At 44.0% G+C, this 21,200-nt stretch overlaps 1 non-coding gene across 1 annotated transcript; it reads left to right on the top strand.

Moving 5' to 3' along the window:
• Positions 1-2,412: 2,412 nt before the first annotated feature.
• LOC115930262 (U6 spliceosomal RNA) lies at positions 2,413-2,515 on the top strand. The gene has a single exon (XR_004066915.1). It is a non-coding gene; the product is annotated as a U6 spliceosomal RNA (small nuclear RNA).
• The last annotated feature ends 18,685 nt before the right edge of the window (positions 2,516-21,200 follow it).

The following is a 21,200-nucleotide window of genomic DNA, read 5'->3' as shown; positions in this document are numbered from 1 at the left end:
CCTCAGCCTCCCAGGTTCTAGCCATCCTCCTGCCTCAGCCTCACGAGTAGCTGGGATTACAGGCGCGTGCCACCACACCCAGCTAATTTTTGTATTTTCAATAGAGAGGAGGTTTCGCCATGTTGGCCAGGCTGGCTCGAACTCTTGACCTCAAATGATCCACCTGCCTCGGCTTCCCAAAGTGCTGGGATTACAGGCATAAGCCACCGCGCCCAGTTTATAAATACTCTTTATGAATAACAGAGTGCTAGACAGGATGAAAGAAAGATTACAAGAGGTTAAAGAGAGAATGAATGGTGAGAAAATGAAAGTAGTCAATAAAGACAATTTTTATTTTTGTATTTTTTTTGAGACAGAGTCTTGCTCTGTCACCCAGGCTGGAGTGCAGTGGTGCGATCTCAGCTCACTGCAACATCTGCCTCCTGGGTTCAAGCGATTCTCCTGTCTCAGCCTCCAGAGTAGCTGGGATTACAGGCGCGCGCCACCACGCCCGCCTGATTTTTGTATTTTTAGTAGAGACGGGGTTTTGCCACGTTGGCCAGGCTGGTCTCGAACTCCTGACCCCAGGTGATCCACCTGCCTCGGCCTCCTAGAGTGCTGGGATTACAGGCGTGAGCCACCACGCCCGGCCACAAACAATTTTTGAAGTTGTAAGAAAAAGAGAGAAATAGAGTGAGGGTTAAGGTAGCTCTGATGAGGGAAGGTGTTATTTTGTCCTCCCCACCCATAGCACAGATCTGAAAATGTCCAAAGGAGAATGAGTCCCTGAAAGGAGATTGAGGGATGTTGTTAGCAAGGAAAGAGGCAAGCCTTGAATCAAGGACAGGCAAGTTATCCGTCGATGAGAGAGAGGTGGAGTGGGTTCTGGAGTGGTGGTCCTAGAAGCATTGTCTCCAGACCAGCAGCACCACCTAGGAACTTGTTAGACATGCAGATTCCCAGGCCACATCTCAAACCTACTGAATCAGATCTCTGAGGATGGGACTCAGCAGTCTCTGTGTTAACAAGCCCTACAGGTGATTCTGACGTACTAAAGTTTGAGAATAAATGTGCCAGGGAATTGTTTATATTGTACCTAACTGTAATGTGTGCCTTTGCAATTTAAACTATTTTCTTGGGTCAGGAAATGTTTCCTGTTTTGTTCTTCCACCTGTGGGCTCAGGTAGACTCAGACATTGAGGCCCTTCTAGCCCTGAGGAGGGTGTACAGAACTCTAGAGGTACTAGGAGGCTTGAGTGTTGCCTCTTTGTTGCTATTCTTGCTGGGCTAGTTACCTACATTTCTTTTTTTCTTGCCTAGGCTCTTATTGAGTTCATAGACAAAGGGCCACCGATTTTTTTTTTTTTGTCCTGTTAATGACTCTCCATTGCAAAAACATGAAAGTCTGCACCCCTAAGCATGGAAAGCCAAGCCTTCTATGATCTCAACTCTGCTCACTTCTTGAGTCTTCTACCTTGCTGCCCTGAGGGGAACCTTTTCTCTCTGGCAAGAGATCTGTGGAAGGAAACTGAGAAAAATTCTTACAGAGTCCTAGCACCATTTGATCTGCTTGCATAGCTTTATTACTTGCCTACTACATGCCAGGAATTCTACAACAGACTGGGATGAAAAGATGCCTTACAAAGAAGCATAACATATTCTGGAAGAGACAGCCTGTTTTCATTCAGAATGCTATCACAGAATACCACAGAGCAAGTGGCTTAAAGAATAAACATTTTAAACAGCAAGCATATATTTCTCACAGTTCTAGAGACTGGGAAGTCCAAGATTAGGTGGCTGACAGATCTGGTGTCTTGTGAGGGCACTCTTTCTAGTTTGTAGATGGCTATCTTCTCATTGTATCCTCATATGGGAGAGAAAAAAATATCACCTCTCTCGTGTCTCTTCTTATAAGGAAACTAATACCATTTGTTTTTTGTTGTTGTTGTTGTTTGTTTTTGATTTTTTTCTTTTTTTTAGACAGTCTCGTTCTGTCACCAGGCTGGAGTGCAGTGGTACAATCTCGGCTCACTCTAATGTCTGCCTCCCGGATTCAAGCGATTCTCCTGCCTCAGCCTCTTGAGTAGCTGGGACTACAGGTGTGAGCCACTACACCCAGCTAATTTTCATATTTTTAGTAGAGACGAGGTTTCACCATGTTGGCCAGGATGGTCTCGATCTTTTGACCTCATGATCTGTCTGCCTTGGCCTCCCAAAGTGCTGGGGTTATAGGCATCAGCCACTGCACCCACAGTAGATATCCACAAATGGTATCTACTGATACCATTTGTAAGGGCTCCCCCTTATGACCTAATCACGTTATAAAGATGCCACCTCCTACTACCCTCACCTTCAGTGTTAGTATTTTAACATATAATTGTTGGGGGGCACAAACATTCAGTTCACAATACAGTCAAAGAAACAAATGCTTTGGTGACGGCTTCGGCAGCACATATACAAAAATTGGAATGATACAAGATTAGCATGCCCCCTGCTTAAGGATGACACACAAATTTGTGAAGCATTCCTTTTTTTTTTTTTTTCTGTTGCTCAGGCTGGAGTGCAGTGGCGTGATCTCGGCTCACTGCAACCTCCGCCTCCTGGGTTCAAACAATTCTTCTGCTTCAGCCTCCTGAGTAGGTGGGATTACAGGCACATGCCACCATGCCTGGCTAATTTTAGTACAGATGGGGTTTCACCATGTTGGTCAGGCTGGTCTCAAACTCCTGACCTCATGATCTGCCCGCCTCAGCCTCCCAAAGTGCTGGGATTATAGGCGTGAGCCACCAAGCCCCACCAGCATTCCATATATATATATTTTTTAATTGAAAAAAGAAAGAAACAGGCTGGGTGCGGTGGCTCACACCTGTAATCCCAGCACTTTGGGAGGCCAAGGCAGGTGGATCACCTGAGGTCAGGAGTTTGAGATCAGCCTGGGCAACATGGTGAAACCCCATCTCTACTAAAAACAAAAATTAGCTGGGTGTGGTGGCATGTGCCTGTAATCCCAGCTACTCGGGAGGCTGAGGCAGGAGAATCACTTGAACCCGGTAGGTGGAGGTTGCAGTGAGCCAAGTTCATGCCACTGCACTCCAGCCTGGGTGACAGAGCAAGACTGCGTCTCAAAAAAAAAAAAAAAAAAAAAAAAAGGAAAAGAAAAGAAAGAAAGAAATCAGTACCTACATTTAAGAACATAGTTTTATTTATTTATTTATTTATTTTGAGATGGAGTCTTGCTCTGTCACCCAGGCTGGGGTGCAGCGGCGCAATCTCGGCTCACTGCAAGCTCCGCCTCCCAGGTTCACGCCATTCTGCTGCCTCAGCCTCCTGAGTAGCTGGGACTACAGGTGCCCACCACCATGCCCGGCTAATTTTTTGTATTTTTAGTAGAGATGGGGTTTCACCGTGTTAGCCAGGATGGTCTCAATCGCCTGACCTCGTGATCCGCCCACCTCGGCCTCCCAAAGTGCTGGGATTACAGGCGTGAGCCACCGCACCTGGCCCCAGAACATAGTTTTAAAGAAAAAGTAGGAAGTGGCTGAGAGAAGGTAGAGGTAGGTGTTTTCAATAAAAAGAACAGCATAAGCAAAGGCAGGGGGTTGAAACAGGACAGCAATTGCTGGGATCTTAGAAGTCGGAGTTTGAGAGTGGCAGATTAGGCAGCTGGAGAGGGAGAACAAGAGTAACCGACTGCTCCACTTTGCCCAGAACTGTCCCCGTTTTAGCAGTGAAAGTCCCCTGTCCCTCAGTTCTGGGCAAACCAGGATGGTTGGTCACAGGAGGACAGAAGCCAGGACGCAGAAAGTCTTCTGTGCCATGCCAAAGAGCACACTCTTTCTGTTGGTGGTGGTGGTGGTGGTGGTGGTGGTGTTTTTTTTTTTTAGATGGAGTCTCACTCTGTTGCCCAGGCTGGAGTGCAGTGTCGAGATCTTGGCTCACTGCAACCTCTGCCTCCAGGTTCATACAGTTCTGCCTCAGCCTCCGAAGTAGCTGGGATTATAGGTGCCCGCCACCACGCCCAGCTAATTTTTGTATTACTAGACATGGAGTTTCACCATGTTGGCCAGGCTGGTCTCTAACTCCTGACCTCAAGTGTTCACCCCACCTCGGCCTCCCAAAGTGCTGGCATTATAGGTGCGAGCCACTGCACCTAGCCAAGAAGCACACTCTTGATCCATCAGGATCAAGAGCCACTAAGGGTGACAGGAGGGATCTGGAAAAACATCACGGGGCTGCATTAGCAAGCGTAGGGGCCACAGTGGGCTAACCCTACACAAGACAGGGGAGGACAAATCAAGTCTCCTGGCTTTTGCTGTCCCATTCATACGGGAAAATTAAAACATATAAAAACAAAAACAAAACAAAAGATAATATTGTTAAAGAGGGAGGAAGGCAAGGCAGGAAGGCAAGGAGAGAGGATGAGACTGGAAGTCTGGAGTTCTGTGTTCATTCTTTCCACTTACCCAAACAAGCTCTGGAAGCTTCAGTTTCCACATCTGTGAAATGGGATAACACCTACCTCCTTGGTTTGTTTTGATGATCAAACAACAGAGTGCATGTAAAAAAGCTTGGTATACTATAAAGCCCTATATGAGTATTACTAATGGGACCACTGTCACTCAAAATGTACCCAACCACATCAAAAAATCTAGAAAGCGTGATTTTGGTTGTAATTTCATCACATTGCTTATTGCTTTCAACAGCACTCTGTCATCATTAATAACTCCTGCAGGTCAGCAGGCTTGAGTGGCATTGAGAGCTGCTGAGAATTGCTAGGGGAAAGGCAGTCCAGATTTTTCGTCTTCTTCTCCCACATTATACACATTTAGGCCAGGCGCGGTGGCTAACACCTGCAATCCCAGCACTTTGGGAGGCCAAGGTGGGCAGATCACTTGAGGCCAGGAGTTTGAGACCAGCCTGGCCAACATAGTGAAACCCCATCTCTACTAAAAATATGAAAATTAGCCAGATGTGACGTGCTCCTGTAATCCCAGCTACACGGGAAGCTGAGGCACAAGTATCACTTGAACCTGGGAGGCGGAGGTTGCAGTGAGCTGAGATTGTCCCACCACACTCCAGCCTGGGCGACAGAGTGAGACTCAGTCTCAAATAAATAAATAAATAAATAAATAAATAAATAAATAAATATTTAAACCAGATAAAGTGAGATTAAAAAGAACAAGAGCAGGGCATGTGGACAGAAAGGAATGGGAAATATTTGTTCTAGACTCCAAAGTATGGGTTGATATCAAGTTGATGTTAAGTCAGATCATACTCTGCTTATGTTCTTTTTTTTTTTTTTTTTTTTTTTTTGAGACCGAGTCTTACCCTGTTGTCCAGGCTGAGTGCAGTGGTGCGATCTCGGCTCACTGCAACCTCCGCCTCCTGGGTGTAAGCGATTCTCCTGCCTCCGCCTCCAGAGTAGCTGGGATTACAGGCCACCACACCTGGCTAACTTTTATATTTTTAGTAGAGATGGGGTTTCACCATGTTGGCCAGGCTGGTCTCAAACTCCTGGCCTCAGGTGATCCACCTGCGTTGGCCTCCCAAAGTGCTGGGATTACAGGTGTTAGCCACCACGCCTGGCCTCCTTATGGTCTTTTAATAATTACCTTTTGCCTGGAAGTTAAAGCTCACACTTCCTGATCTTACCCTTATTTACTTCTCTAGGTTCTTTTTTTTTTTTTTCTTTTTTTTGGGGACAGGGTCTTGCTCTGTTATCCAGGCTGGAGTACAGTGGTATGATTATGGCTCACTGCAGCTTCAACCTCCTGGGCTCAAGTGATCCTCCTGCCTCAGCCTCCTGAGTAGATAGGACTACAGGTGTGTACCACCATGCCTTTAAAATTTTATTTTTTTGTAAAGATGAGGTCTCTTTATGTTGCCCAGACTGGTCTCAAACTCCTAGGCTTAAGTGATCCTTCCATCCTGGCCTCCCAAAGTGCTGGGATTACAGGTGTGAGCCACCGCACCTGGCCTCTAGGTTCTCTTTAGTCCTTTGCTCTGGTATAGCTTACATTCCAACCACAACAAACTGCTAGCCATGGTGAAGTTTATTGTGTTCTATTCCAGCTGTTCTTGTCCTTCTCCCTTTGTCTGACCTTCCTTCTGGCATATACCTCCACTACGAGCTCAGATGCTACCTCCAACTGAAATTGACTTTGACTTCTTCAGGCACAATCAGACACCTGTGAGCCTATAGCATGTTGAGCTCTTTTCTAGAACAGGGGAGAGTATCATGTAGCAGAAGAGCATTGGGTTTCCAGTCACAATCTGGCTTTTAAGCCCAGATCTACCATTTTCTTCCTTGGATGAAGCATAAGAGAACCACCAGTGTGGATTGTGAAGGGCATGGATTCTGCGGCCAGACAGCCTGGCTGTGGGACCTTGGACAAGTTACCTAAACGCTTGGTCCCTCAGCACCCACGGATGTAAAATGAGGGTGATGATATTAATGCCCTCCTCAAAGGATAGTTGTGAAAGTAAAATGAGTTAATAAAAAAAATAAAATGAGTTACATGAACAAACACTGAGGGCTGGGCGTGGTGACTCATGCCTGTAATCCCAGCACTTTGGGAGGCTGAGGCGGGTGGATCACCTGAGGCTGGGTGATCGAGACCAGCCTGGCCAACATGGTGAAACGCTGTCTCTACTAAAAATACAAAAATTAGCTGGGCACGTTGGCGCACGCCTATAATCCTAGCTACTCGGGAGGCTGAGGCATGAGAATTGCTTGAACCCAGAAGGCGAGGGCTGCAGTGAACCGAAATCACAGCACTGCACTCCAGCCTGGGCGACAGAGGGAGACTTTGGTCTCAAAACAACAACAACAACAACAACAACAACAACAACAACAACAACAATTTAAAAATAAATAAATTAATTAAAACATTGAGAACAGGGCCTGACACTTGCTTGTCTGCTCTTGTTATTAATCTCACAGTTTCTTCTTTTGTGAAAAGGGAATAACACTCACTGGTGAGAGCGGAATGAAGATGACTGGAGGTAAGCAGGAGTGCTTGGTATAGAGAAGAACTCTTTTTCTTGCCCTTTACCTCTAGTCCTTGGAATTCCAATTCTTCATTTATAGGTATTTCCACCACTAAAATCTCCCAGCTCCCCCAGGGAAGAGAAAAGCTCACATCTTTGTGTCCTCAGCCTCTGGCACACAGTAGGTGCTCAAGAAATGCTTGGTGAAAGAATTGATAAAAATGTAGTAGTAGAAAAACTCAAAATGGCCTTAAAGTCTTCTTAGCAATATCCTGAAAGGCCACCAAATAGGAATGTTAATCCCTAAAATCCTGTATCTTTATAAATCGGTGTGAAATTCACTGTTTATTAGGTTTTTTTTTTTCTCTTAATTTTGTGTTTGTATTTCTTGGTGTTTCCCCCCTCCTCCTGAGGTCTTCTTTCTTCTCTGTACTCTGCATTAATCTTGGACAGGGTTTCTCAGCCTTGGCACTAACAGCTTTTTTTTTTTTTTTTTTGAGACAAGGTCTCATTCTTGTCACCCAGGCTAGAGTGCAATGGCACAATCACAGCTCACTGCAGCTGACCTCCTAGGGTCAAGGAATCCACCCGCCTCAGGCTCCCAAAGTGCTGGGATTACAGCTGTGAGCCACTGCGCCTGGCCTTTTTTTTTTTTCTTTTTTGTAGAGACGAGGTCTTGCCCAGCTTGGTTTTAACTCCTGAGCTCAAGTGATCCTGCTGGCTCTGCCTCCAAAAGTGCTGGGATTACAGAGGTGAGCCACTGAGCTAGGCTTTTGTGTTTTTTTTAGAGACAGAGTCTTGCTCTGTCACCCAGGCTGGAGTGCAGTGGTGTGATCATAGCTCACTGCAGCCTTGACCTCCTGGGCTCAAGTGATCCTCCTGCCTCAGCTTCCTGAATAGCTGGGACAACCTGCCTGCACCACCACACACAGCTAATTTTTTATTTTTTTTGTAGAGATGAGGTCTCACTGTTTGTTGGCCTGGTCTCAAACCCCTGGGCTCGAGAGATCCTCCCATGTCCACCTCCCAAAGCACTAGGATTACAGGCATGAGCCATTGCACTTGGCCAACTCGCTTGTGGGGACCGTCTAGTATGTTGTAGGATGCTTAGCAACATCCCTGCCCTCTACCCACAAGATGCCAGTAGCATCTCCCACCCCCCAGTTCTGACAACCTAAAATGTCTCTGGACTTGGCCAAAAGTCAGATGGCTGGAGGGTGCAACCCTTCAGAAACACATGTCTAGGGAATCTGCTTAAGTGCTTTCACATAAAGTAAATCTTGGTAGAATTGATTTTTTTCTCTTTATCTCCAAGGCAAAAATTGGGTTCATATACTTCACCTCCCAGTGGAACAGATTCTGACAGGGAAGGAAAAAAAATATGTTTTCTTTCCTGACTGCAGTGTTCTGTATCTTCACTCTCAGAAATGTGAGGACAGGCAGGGTGGGATCAGGACCGTGTTTTATTTATCTGGACAAATGCTCCCAAAATAGCAATGGCAAGTTTTTTTCTTTTTCTTTTAGAAAACTGTAAGAATTCAGTGTTTTACAATTCAGATGAAGGCTAAAAACATATCAAGCTGTGTGATTTTCTGGGAGTGAGGAGAGGGGTGGTTCCATCATGGCATAACTGCATTAAAACTGTTCAACATCAGAAAGACTTTTTATGGCATCAAAGAAAAACGTATATGTTGAAAAAGAATATGCATGCTAAAACACATTGTTACTATAAATCCTTGAATCTGAGACACAATGAACAGTGTTGCCTTACTAATAGTACAACTTTAAAACTATTTAAGCTGGGAAATTTGTTATCGGGTGACTCATACAACTGGGGAAATCCAGTTCCTTGGTGCCAAAGATTAAAGAAAGAGATTAGGTATTTAAATGTTGAGATTCCATTCAGTCTTGTGGATGAATTAAAGTAAGCTTGGACGGGGAGAAAAGAAAGAGGGTAGCTACTCATCAAGTTAAAAGATGTTAAAGAGCTCTCCGGATTTAAATGATAAAACCTCATATTTATAACAGGTTTATCTTTCAAATAGCATGCATACTTTTATTTTTTTATTTTGAAACATTTGCAAAGTTGAATAAAAAAGTTAAGTGCAGTGCAAAGGACTTTTTGTCCTCGACCATTTGAGAGTGAGGACTTGGTGCTCCACCACCCCAAATATTTTTAGTATTGTTTCCTACAAATAAAGACCTTCTCTTACGTAATCACAGTGCAACCATCAAAATTAGAAAATTAACATTGATACATGATCACCACCTAATCCTCAGATCTCACTCAAGTTTTGTCAATTGTCTCAATAAAATGTTGTGTAGCAACAGGATCCAGTTCAGAATCACACATTGCTCTGAGTCTTTATGTCTGTCTAGTCTGCTTCAGCCTGGAACAATTCCCCAGTCTTTCCTTGACGTTCATGACCTTGATACATTTGAAGAAAACAGGTCGGTTATTTTGTAACTTGTCCCTTAATTTGGGGTTGACTGGTGTTTTCATATGATTACATTCAGGTTTACACCTTTTAGAGGAATACCATAAAGTGATAACTGCTTTCTTCTTATATCCTATCAGGTAGCACATAATTTCAATTTGTCCTATTACTAATGATTTTGACTTTGGTTCTTTGATCTGGGCAGTATCTGTCCACCATGAACCATGTAAATATCCCATTCCTCATCAAACTTTTGATGTATGTGTGTGTGTGTGTATGTATGTATGTATGTATATATGTATGTATATGTCTTTATGTCTGTTTGAACCCATAATTCCCTATTTTATTCAATGGGTTATAATCTCTTACTGCCATTTTTAATTTTGATGCTCAAATTGTTCCTGATTTGACCAGTGGAAGTCCCTTCAAGCTGGCATCTATGTCCTTTTCACATGTTTCTGTCATTTCTTGAGCCCTTCCTTGCTCTGTCACTACCAGCTGTTCCAGACTCATCTTATACTTTTCCTGCCTCAGATGTGGGATCAGCCATTTCTCTAAGGAGCCCTGGTTCCTTTTCAAGGAAAATATTATTTAGAAGCTAAGATCTTGAGCCTGGCATGATGGCTCACGCCTGTAATCCCAGCACTTTGGGAGGCTGAGGTGGGTGGATCTCCTGAGGTCAGGAGTTTGAGACCAGCCTGGCCAACATAGTGAAACTCCATCTCTACTAAAAATACAAAAAATTAGCTGGGCATGGTGGTGGGGGCCTGTAATCCCAGCTACTCGAGAGGCTGAGGCAGGAGAATCGCTTGAACTCGGGAGGCGGAGGTTGCAATGAGCTGAGATCTCACCATTGCACTCCAGCCTGGGCAACAAGAGTGAAAATCTGTCTGAAAAAAAAAAGAAGAAGCTAAGATCTTGACTCTAGCTCTGCTCATTGCTATTGGGCTGTCTTCTCTTCCAGGCCTGCTGTGATAGCTATGAAATGTGTCACTCAGTTCTCCTGCTGTGGGGAGCATAATTGACAGATAGCCCCAACTACTGCCTCCTAAATCTATCACCCTATTCACACTGAGGCCAACTTTTAAAGGGTTATTCCCGGTCAGTGCCTGAGCCCAGCAGGGGTATAAGGTAGGCCTGTTCTGGCAAAATACAGGAATCCTCTAGGGGACAACTTTGGCTTGGGACTCCCAATCTGCTTGGTAAATTCATTCTTGGAACAATGCAGTAGTCCAAGACTTGTCCTACTCCAATCCTTCATTCTTCTCTCCTTCTAGAAATGTCAGATCTGCATCTCAGCGTGAGGAATCTCTCTTCCTTCTCTTACTTTCTACTTGTATTACTTACCTATTACTGTGTAACAATTACCCCCAAAATGTAGTGGCTTAAAATAAGTACAATTTGCCCTTGAACAACACAGGTTTGAACTGAGTGGGTCCACTTATACATGAACTTTTTTCAGTAAATATATTGGAATTTTTTTGGAGATTGGCAACAATTTTAAAAAACTTGAAGATAAACCATATACCCTAGAAATAGGAAAAAAATTAAGAAAAAGTTAGGTATGTCATGAATGCACAATATATATGTAGACACTAGTCTATTTTTGTCATTTACTACCATAAATTATACACAAATCTATTCCAAAAAATTGAAATTTATCAAAACTTACACACACAAATACAGACCATACATGGCTTCATTTTCATCTAGATAAATGTAAACAAATGTAAAGATGCAATATGAAATCATAACTGCATAAAATTAACTGTTGTATATACTGTACTACTATTATAATTTCACAGCCACCTCCTATTGCTATTGTGATGAGATCAAGTATTGTGAGTATCTGCTTAAAACCCAGTGGGATGCTACTCATCTCTGTGTGAGCAGCTGATCTTTCCAGTAAATGGCATTTCACAGTGAAAAGTGATTTCTCATGGATCTTGCACGTTTTTTATCACATTTAGTGCAATACCATAAACCCTTGAATAACATCCTGGAACCCATGCAAAGTGCCACTAGTGATGCTGGAAGTGCTCCCAAACAGCAGAAAAAAGTCATGACCTTACAAGAAAAAAGTGGAATTGCTTGGTATGTACTGTAGACTGAGGTCTGCATACCATTACCCATTACTTCAAAGTATCCATCTTTATGTAATTTTGCAATATCGATAAGCACAGTACAGTACTGTACTGTATAGTACTGTAAACGTATTTTCTCATCCTTAAGATTTTTATGAAAAATAAAATTACATTTTCTTTTTTCTAGCTTACTTTAGTGTAAGAATACAGTATATATAATAAATATAACAAACAATATGTGTAAATCAACTATGTTACCAGTAAGCCTTCTGGTTGACAATAGGCTATTAGTAATTAAGTTTTGGAGGAGTCAAAAGTTATACATGGGCTGATGCGGTGGCTCAGGCCTATAATCCTAGCACTTTGGGAGGCTGAGGAGGGTGAATCACCTGAGGTCAGGAGTTCAAGACTAGCCTGGCCAACATGGCAAAACCCTGTTTCTACTTTAAAAAAATACAAAAATTAGGGCTGGGCGCAGTGGCTCACGCCTATAATCCCAGCATTTTGGGAGGCCAAGGTGGGGGGATCAGGAGCTCAAGAGATAGAGACCATCCTGACCAACATGGTGAAACCCCATCTCTACTAAAAATACAAAAATTATCTGCACGTGGTGGTGTGCACCTGTAGTCCCAGCTATTCCGGAGGCTGAGGCAGGAGAATCACTTGAACCCAGGAGGCAGAGGTGGCAGTGAGCCGAGATCGCGCTACTGCACTCCAGCCTGGCGACAGAGTGAGAATCTGTCTCAAAAACAACAACAACAACAACAAAATTAGCTGGGTGTGGTGGCACATGCCTGTAATCTCAGCTACTCAGGAGGCTGAGGCAGGAGAATCGCTTGAACTCAGGAGGCTGAGATTGCAGTGAGCCGAGATCGCACTGCTGCACTCCAACCTGGGAGACACACTGAGACTCTGTCTCAAAACAAAAAAAGCTATACATGGATTTTCAACTGAGTGGAGGTCAGCACTTCTAACCTCCACGTTTTTCAAGGGTCAATTGTGTTTATTATCTCACAGTTTCTATAGGTCAGAAATTCTGGAGCAGCTTCACTGGCTTGAAATCTCTCATGATGTTGCTGTGAAGATGTCAGCCAAAGCATAGTCATATGGTGGCTTGGCTTCGGCCTCAAGGATCTACTTCCAAGATGACTCACTTGGCTGTTGGAAGGAGGTCTCAGTTCCTTACTACATGGATGACTCCATAGGGCATCTTGAGTATCTCATGCCATGGCAGCTGATTCTCCCCCTACAGTGACTGTTTCAAGAGAACAACACAGACACTATTATGTCTTTTATTGTTTAGCCTGAAAGTCACATGCTGTCACTGCAGTAATAGGTCAGTCCTACTCAGTGTGGGAGGGGATTTCACAGGGATGTGACTACCAAGAGGTGAGAATCGTTAGGGACCATGCTGGAGGCTATCACACTCCCCCAATAAATCTCTTGCACATTGAATTCTGTCTTGGTGCCTGCTTATTAGTAGGCATTAACTAACACATTTTCTTGGTAGACAGAGCTAGGATCTGTGCATTCATGTGTACACAAATACATGCACATATTCATATACACACTTACAACTATATTTATTTCTATACCTATCCATATATATTGAAAATCATGAATTTATATGAATATATCCTATTAATATGGCATCACAGGGTCCATTCTAGTTTTCTCTGTTTCTTTATTTGTAATTCCTGTGTATCTGTTGAGCTTCTTAGATGTTCATTTATTTTATTAAATTTAGGAAGTTGACCAGGCGCAGTGACTCACACCTGTAACCCCAGCAATTTGGGAGACCGAGGTGAGCAGATCACTTGAGGTCAGGAGTTTGAGACCAGCCTGGCCAATATGGTGAAACCCTGCCTCTACTAAAAATACAAAAATTAGCCAGGAGTGGTAGCATGCACTTGTAATCCCAGCTACTCAGGAGGCTGAGGAATGAGAATAGCTTGAACCTGGAAGGTGGAGGTTGCAGTGAGCTAAGTTCATGCCACTATACTCTAGCTTGAGTGACAGAGTGAGACTCTGTCTCAAAAAAAAAATTTAGGAAGTTTTTAACTTATTTTTTTCAAGTATTCTTTCTCCTCCTTTCTATCCCTCCTCTCCCTCTGGGATTCCTATTATGCATATATTGATATACTTGATGGTATCCTACAATTCTTAGTGTCTGTTCATTTTTCTTCATTCTTTTTTCTTTCTGCTTTTCAGACTGGATGATTTCAATTGACTTATCTTCAGTTTTCTGATTTTTCTGCCTGCTTAAATCTGCTGTTGAATGTGTCTAGCGAATTTTTTCTTTCAGTTTATTACACTTTTTAGCTCCAGAATTTCTATTTGGTTCCTTTAAATAATTTTTCTGCCTTTATTGATATTTTCTACTTGTTGAGACACTGTTCTCCTTTGGTTCTTTGTCCATGATGGCTTCCTTTAGTTTTTTGGGTTTTTTTTTGTTTTTTTTCTTTGAGACAGAGTCTCACTCTGTCGCCCAGGCTGGAGTGCAGTGGCACGATCTCGGCTCAGTACAACCTTTGCCTCCCAGGTTCAAGCAATTCTTCTGTCTCAGCCTCCCGAGTAGCTGGGACTACAGGCACATGCCACCACACCTGGCTAATTTTTGTATTTTCAGTAGAGATGGGATTTTACCATATTGGTGAAGCTGGTCTTGAACTCCTGACCTCAGGTGAACCACCTGCCTCGGCCTCCCAATGTGCTGGGATTACAGGCATGAGCCACTGCACCTGGCCAGCTACATTTAGTTCTTTGAGCATATTTAAGAGAGTTGATTTGAAGTCTTTGTCTAGTAAGTCCAATGCCTATGCTTTCTCAAGGACTGTTTTTGTTAATTTTTTTTTTCCTATGAACAGGGCACACTTCATTGTTTTTTGCATGCCTCATAATTTTTTGTTGAAAACTGGTCATTTTGAATATAACAATGTGGTAACTCTGGATATAAAATTCTCCCCATTCCAGGATTTTTGTTGCTCTCTGTAGGTTGTGGTTGTTTGTTTAGTGACTTTTCTAAACTATTTTATACGGTTCTTTGAATTGTGTGGTCTCTGTTTTTTTAGCATAGTAGTCAGCTAATGGTTTATCAAAGATTTTCTTAAACTCCTAGAGGCAAAAAAGAAAAAGTACCATCGGGTCTTTGCAAATTGGCTCTGTGTTGGTGCCAATACTTCAATGCTCAGCCACACCATTTATTTATTTATTTTTGAGACAGAGTCTCACTCTGTTGCCCAGGCTGGAGTGCAGTGGTGTGATCTCGGCTCACTACAACTTCTACCTCCTGGGTTCAAGCAATTCTCCTGCCTCAGCCTCCCGAGTAGCTGGGACTAGAGGTGCATGCCACCACACGTGGCTAATTTTTGTATTTTTTAGTAGAGACAGGGTTTCACCATAGTGGACAGGATGGTCTGGATCTCCTGACCTCATGGTCTGCCTGCCTTGGCCTCTCAAAATGCTGGGATTACAGGTGTGAGCCACTGCACCCGGCCGACTAGCCGTACCATTTATAACTCTGCCTTAGCCTTCACTTCTTACTTGTGCTAAGCCTAAAGATCAACCAGAGGTGAAGCCTATGGTGTTCTCAGACCTTTTCTGAGGATGTATCCTGGCCTGGGCCTTTTTGATTCCCCTACATACCCAGGGGCTTTTCAGAGCCTTTATTCCCCAAGTATATCAATCCCCAAGTTTTTCTTCTCAGGCTTTCTACAAGTCTATTTTTTTTTGCCACAGCTGTTATCTTTTGCTCTAGGCATCTGGGCTTTATTCATTGGCTGTCCAATGTTTTTGAGAAACCTCTTCCACACAGCAACTTTTCTATCCTGAGAGAGTTTTAAGGTAAGTGGAACAAAGGCAAGTACCCTGCATTAGTCCCCTTGGGGATCCCCCAAACAGATTAAAACCTATGAACACAATTTCTCAGGAACAAGATTCCCTCCGTTCCCTTCTGATATAGTTTGGATATTTGTTCCCACCCAAATCTCATGCTGAAATGTAATCCCCAATGTTGGAGTTGGGGCTGGGTGGGAGGTGTTTGGATCTTGGGGGCAGATTCCTCATGAATGGCTTGGACCATCCCCTTGGTGATGCTCTTGCTCTGGGTTCACATGTGATCTGGTTGTTTGAAAGTGTGTGGCACCTGCCCTCACTCTCTCTCTTTCTCCTGTTCTCACCATGTGACGTGTATGCTCCTGCTTCGCCTTCGGTGATGAGTAAACATTTCCTGAGGCCTCCTCAGAAGCAGATCCTGGTGCCATGCTTTCTGTACAGCCTGCAGAACTATGAGCCAATTAAACCTCTTTTCTTGTAAATTACCCAGTCTCAGGTATTTCTTCACAGCAGCGCAAGAATGGCCTAACACACCTCCCAAACTGATAACCTACACTGAGAGCATGGGCTGCTGTCTTCTAGACTGCTGCTGCACTGGGCAGGGGGATTGGACAAGGGTAAGGTAAAACACGACAAACCTCTCCTACCATGATTCAGTCAGTGCCCATTATCCTTATTAAGCATTAGCTTGGTTGCTGTAAACCTTTGACTATTGTCTGGAGTTCTAATAAAGTTGTTTCTCATGACTTTTGCCAGTTTTTTTGGTGTTTCTGCAAAGGAAGAGAGTTCCCTACCCCTAGAGTTTCTTACTCCACCATTTTCATTGCCATTGGCACCAAGGTATCTTTGTTGTATTTGTAACTTCCTTCTCCGATAGTTAGAAACTCTGATTCCATTATCTTTAATATATTTACTTAATAGTTTAATCCTTCTGGATGTAACCAATATTCTTTTTTTTTTTGTTTTTTTGTTTTTGAGATGGAGTCTCACTCTGTTACCCAGGCTGGAGTGCAGTGGTGCAATCTCGGCTTACTGCAACCTCTGCCTCCCGGGTTCCAGCGATTCTACTGCCTCAGCCTCCTGAGTAGCTGAGATTATAGGCACCTACTACTGCACCCAGCTAATTTCTGTAGTTTTTAGTAGAGACGGGGTTTCACCATCTTGGCCAGGCAGGTCTTGACCTCTTGACCTTGTGATCCACCCACTTCGGACTCCCAAAGTGCTGAGATTACAGGCATGAGCCACCATGTCAGGCTGGATGTAACCAATATTCTAACACCGCCATCATCCTCTCCCCTGAATGGACTCCCTCCTCTGTTTTCTCTGGCTCTGCTTCCCTTTTCCAGGTTACCCTCTATTGCAGATATCCTTTCATCCTGTTTGGGACAAACGTAAGAAATTTAATGTATAGCGTTTAATTTATTTTTCATGTTTTCATAAACTTTACAGGGGGTTTATATAGCTGATGTTGAAAAAAGAAAAATATTATTGAAAACAAAGTATACTTCTTTTCTTTACTTTCTTTTCCTTTTTCTTTTCTTTTTTTTTTTTTTGAGACGAGGTTTTGCTCTTGTTGCCCAGGCTGGAGTGCAATGGAGTGATTTCGGCTCACTGCAACCTCTGCCTCCCAGGTTCAAGCGATTCTCCTGTCTCAGCCTCCCAAGAAGCTGGGACTACAGGCATGTGCTACCACTCCTGGCTAATCTTGTATTTTTAGTAGAGACGGGGTTTCTCCATGTTGGTCAGGCTGGTCTTGAACTCCGGACCTCAGGTGATTTGCCCACCTCGGCCTCCCAAAGTGCTGGGATTACTGGCGTGAGCCACCATGCCTGGCCCCAAAGTATACTTATTTTCTAATTATAGTGAATTCTTCTTAGGCATCCCATGTGATATTCTCATGGTGCAGCTAGGAACAAGTGTTATTCCCATTGAAGGAGGGAAAAATAGATGGGCCAGGCGCAGTGGCTCATGCCTGTAATCCCAGCACTTTGGGAGTCTGGAACACTTGTCCCTCAAGTCTGGATCACTTGAGGCTAGGAGTTTGAGACCAGCCTAGCCAACATGGCGTAACCCTGTCCCTACTAAAAATACAAAAAAAAAAAAAAAAAGGCCGGGTGCGGTGGCTCACACCTGTAGTCTGAGCACTTTGGGAGGCCGAGGCAGGCGGATCACGAGGTCAGGAGATTGAGGCCATCCTGGCTAACACGGTGAAACCTTGCCTCTACTAAAAATACAAAAAAATTAGCCAGGCGTGATGGCAGGCGCCTGTAGTCCCAGCTACTCGGGAGGCTGAGGCAGTAGGCGTGAACCGGGGAAGAGGAGCTTGCAGTGAGCCGACATAGCACCACTGCACTCCAGTCTGGGCGACAGAGCAAGACTCTGTCAAAAAAAAAAGAAAGAAAAGAAAAGAAAAGAAAAGAAAAAGAAAGAAAGAAGGCAGGGCACGGTGGCTCATGCCTGTAATCCCAGCACTTTGGGAGGCCGAGGTGGGCAGATCATGAGGCCAGGAGTTCGTGACCAGCCTGGCCAGCATGGTGAAACCCCATCTCTACTATTAAAAAAAAATAATAAAAAAATAAAAAAGAAAAAAGAAAGGAAGAAAGAAAGACATTAGTCAGGCATGGTGGCACGCGCTTGTAATCCCAGCTACTTGGGAGGCTGAGACATAAGAATTGCTTGAACCCTGGAGGTGGAGGTTGGAGTGAGCCGAGGTCACGCCACTGCATTCCAGCCTGGTGACAGAGAGAGACTCTGTCTCAAAAAAGAAAAAAGAAAAATAGAGGCAAGAAGGCCACTCTTCATGATATACACCACATTTCTGGTAGGGAGTTATAGCAGCATTCTCTGTGCTGTTAGAGGAGCCTATAATGTGTCCTTTGTCAGCTCCCTCTTCCATTCCCAGCTTTTCCAAACCTTTGTCACTTTCCTGACCTCCTCCCCGACCACCATATTCTTTCTTACTTCACTCTCAATGTAGACTTTGCTTTCTGTTTTTATGTAAATGAAGGCAATCAAATCTTGTCTCCACTATCCCTTCCCCATGAAACCTATCTATAGCTACTAGGGGCAGATTCAGGTTTTGTAGGGCTGAGCATATACAACTGGAGAAGGAGATATTTTAAAGAAAATGAATACTAAAACAATCTTGGTTTTGCAAGTAGTATAAAAACATATGACCATCCTAATCATTGCCATGGTCCCTCCCACGGCCTCTGGAAGGAGTCTGTGAAAGTGGGAGTGGAGAAAGGAGAGCTGAAGGTCAAGCAGCCACACTCACTCTCCTCTCCTCCAGAAGTGGAAATCCTCCTGCTCCTCCTCCCATCCAAGGCTGATCCATTCTGCTAGGCTCCAGATCCTCTTGAAGTCTCTGAATCACTTTCCCCACTCTCCTTCTTTATTTGATCACTTACTTCAGGTTACAAATATGATCATATTCCTCTCAAACTTAAAAACAAAGTAAGCAATCAACCCTAACTAAGTCAACCCCCAGATTCCTCCAGCCTCACATTCCTTTCCAGCCACCCAAGTGTTCTCTTTCCTTTAACAATAAGATTTGGGAAAAACCACTGCCCTCCCTCCCTGTTTCCCCTTCATTTCTCAATTCACTGCACTTTTGCTTTGGATCTCCATACCTCTGCTGAAACTGCTTTGGCTTAAAGTCACCAATGACTATTTTGTGCACTTTATCTGTGATTTTTTTTAAAAAGCAGGCTTCAGGTTCTTTTGATTAGGTTGAACCAGGAAAACTGTCATTTTTGTAGGCTTTTTTTTTTTTTTTTTTTTGAGTTGGAGTCTCACTCTGTTGCCAGGCTGGAAAGCAGTGGCGCCATCTCGGCTCACTGCAACCTCCACCTCCGGGGTTCAAGCGATTCTCCTGCCTCAGCCTCCCAAGTAGCTGGGATTACAGGTGCCTGCCACCACACCCAGCTAATTTTTGTATTTTTACTAGGGACAGGGGTTTCACCATGTTGCCCAGGCTAGTCTCAAACTCCAGACCTCAGGTGATCTGTCTTCCTCAGCCTCCCGAAGTGCTGGGATTACAGGCGTGAGCCACCGCGCCCGGCCAGCGTTTCAGTTTAAAGGTGTATGTATTTTACTCCCAGATTGATTTTCTAAAACACTGGCATAATGTATGTTCCCATCAATGACGTTCGAGAAAGTTATAGTCACAATGCCTTCTTTTCATCACTTCTTACAGCAGACTCTCTGTTGTTAACAGTTAACACTGCATTTGCCATTACTAATCATACCTTCTTTAGTGGTAGCAATTTCTTTCTTTCTTTCTTTCTTTCTTTCTTTCTTTCTTTCTTTCTTTCTTTCTTTCTCTCTCTCTCTCTCTCTCTCTCTCTCTCTCTCTCTCCCTCCCTCCCTCCCTCCCTCCCTCCCTCTCTCTCTCTCTCTCTCTCTCTCTCTTTCTTTCTTTCTTTCTTTTTTTGAGACAGAGATTCACTCTTTTTGCCCAGGCTGGAATGCAATGGCGCGATCTCGGCTCACTGCAACCTCTGCCTCCCGGGTTCAAGCGATTCTCCTGCCTCAGCCTCCCAAGTAGCTGGGATTACAGGCGCCTGCCACCGTGACCGGCTAATTTTTTTTTGTATTTTTAGTAGAGACGGGGTTTCACGATGTTGGCCAGAGTGGTCTCGATTTCTTGACCTCGTGATCCGCCCACCTCGGCCTCCCAAAGTGCTGGGATTACAGGAGTGAGCCACCGTGCCCGGCCAGTGGTAGCAATTTCAGTAAGTGTTTTTTTTTGTTTGTTTGTTTGTTTGTTTTTGAGACACAGTCTTACTCTGTTGCCCAGGCTGGAGTGCAGAGGTGTAACCTCGGCTCACTGCAACCTCCGCCTCCCAGGTTCATGCCATTGTCCTGCCTCATTCTCCCGAGTAGCTGGGACTACAGGCGCCCACCACCATGCCCGGCTAATTTTCTGTATTTTTAGTAGAGACGGGGTTTCACTGTGTTAGCCAGGATAGTCTGGGCCTCCTGACCTCGTGATCCGCCCACCTCGGCCTCCCAAAGTGCTGGGATTACAGGCGTGAGCCACCACGCCAGGCCTTTTTTTTTTTTTTTTTTTCCAGACAGAGTCGTACTCTGTTACCCAGGCTGGGTGGCAATGGCGTGATCTTGGCTCACTGCAACCTCCGCCTCCCGGGTTCAAGCAATTCTCCTGTCTCAGCCTCCTGAGTAGCTCAGATTACAGGCGCGTGTTACCATGCCTGGCTAATTTTTCTGTTTTTAGTAGAGATGGGGTTTCACCATGTTAGCCGTGCCGGTTTCGGACTCCCGGCCTCAGATGATCCATCCACCTCGGCCTCCCAGAGTGTTGGGATTACAGGCGTCAGCCACCGCGCCCGGCCTCCACCTGGATGTTTTATAGACACCTCCAATACAAAAGAGCCATTGTTAAACTTATTACCCACTCCTTCTTGAAATACTTCTTAGGTTTTCTTTTCTTTGTAAAGGAGACTCCCATTACTCTCTGTTTCTCTCTCAATTCACAACTAAAAGTCCTGTTTTAATCTCGTATTCTTTAAATCCATGATCTCTTTGCAGTCCTCAGTGCTGCTGTCCTGATCGCCCCTTTCATAGACTTCTGTACAATGTGCAAAATTCTTCAATGTCTGCATTGTTAATATGCTAAAATCTAAACTTCTTAGCATGGCTTGAAAAGGTTTTTATTAATCAATAGCTATTTAATGGTCCTGCCTCAATTCCTGACATTCTCTAAAAGCATTCCATGCATCAGCTATATGAATCTACTTTCAAATCCCCAACATACTAAGTTCTCTAATGATTCAGTGTCTTTAAACCTACTATTGTGATTGAAATTTTTTTTCAGTCTTGTTGGCCTGGCAAAGTCTGATTTGTATTTCCA

The sequence above is a fragment of the Gorilla gorilla genome, chromosome 10, assembly GCF_029281585.2.
Source record: "Gorilla gorilla gorilla isolate KB3781 chromosome 10, NHGRI_mGorGor1-v2.1_pri, whole genome shotgun sequence".
NCBI classification, from domain to species: domain Eukaryota; kingdom Metazoa; phylum Chordata; class Mammalia; order Primates; family Hominidae; genus Gorilla; species Gorilla gorilla.
The sequence above is the reverse complement of the archived record's forward strand: the minus strand, read 5'-3'. Positions and strand labels throughout refer to the sequence as shown.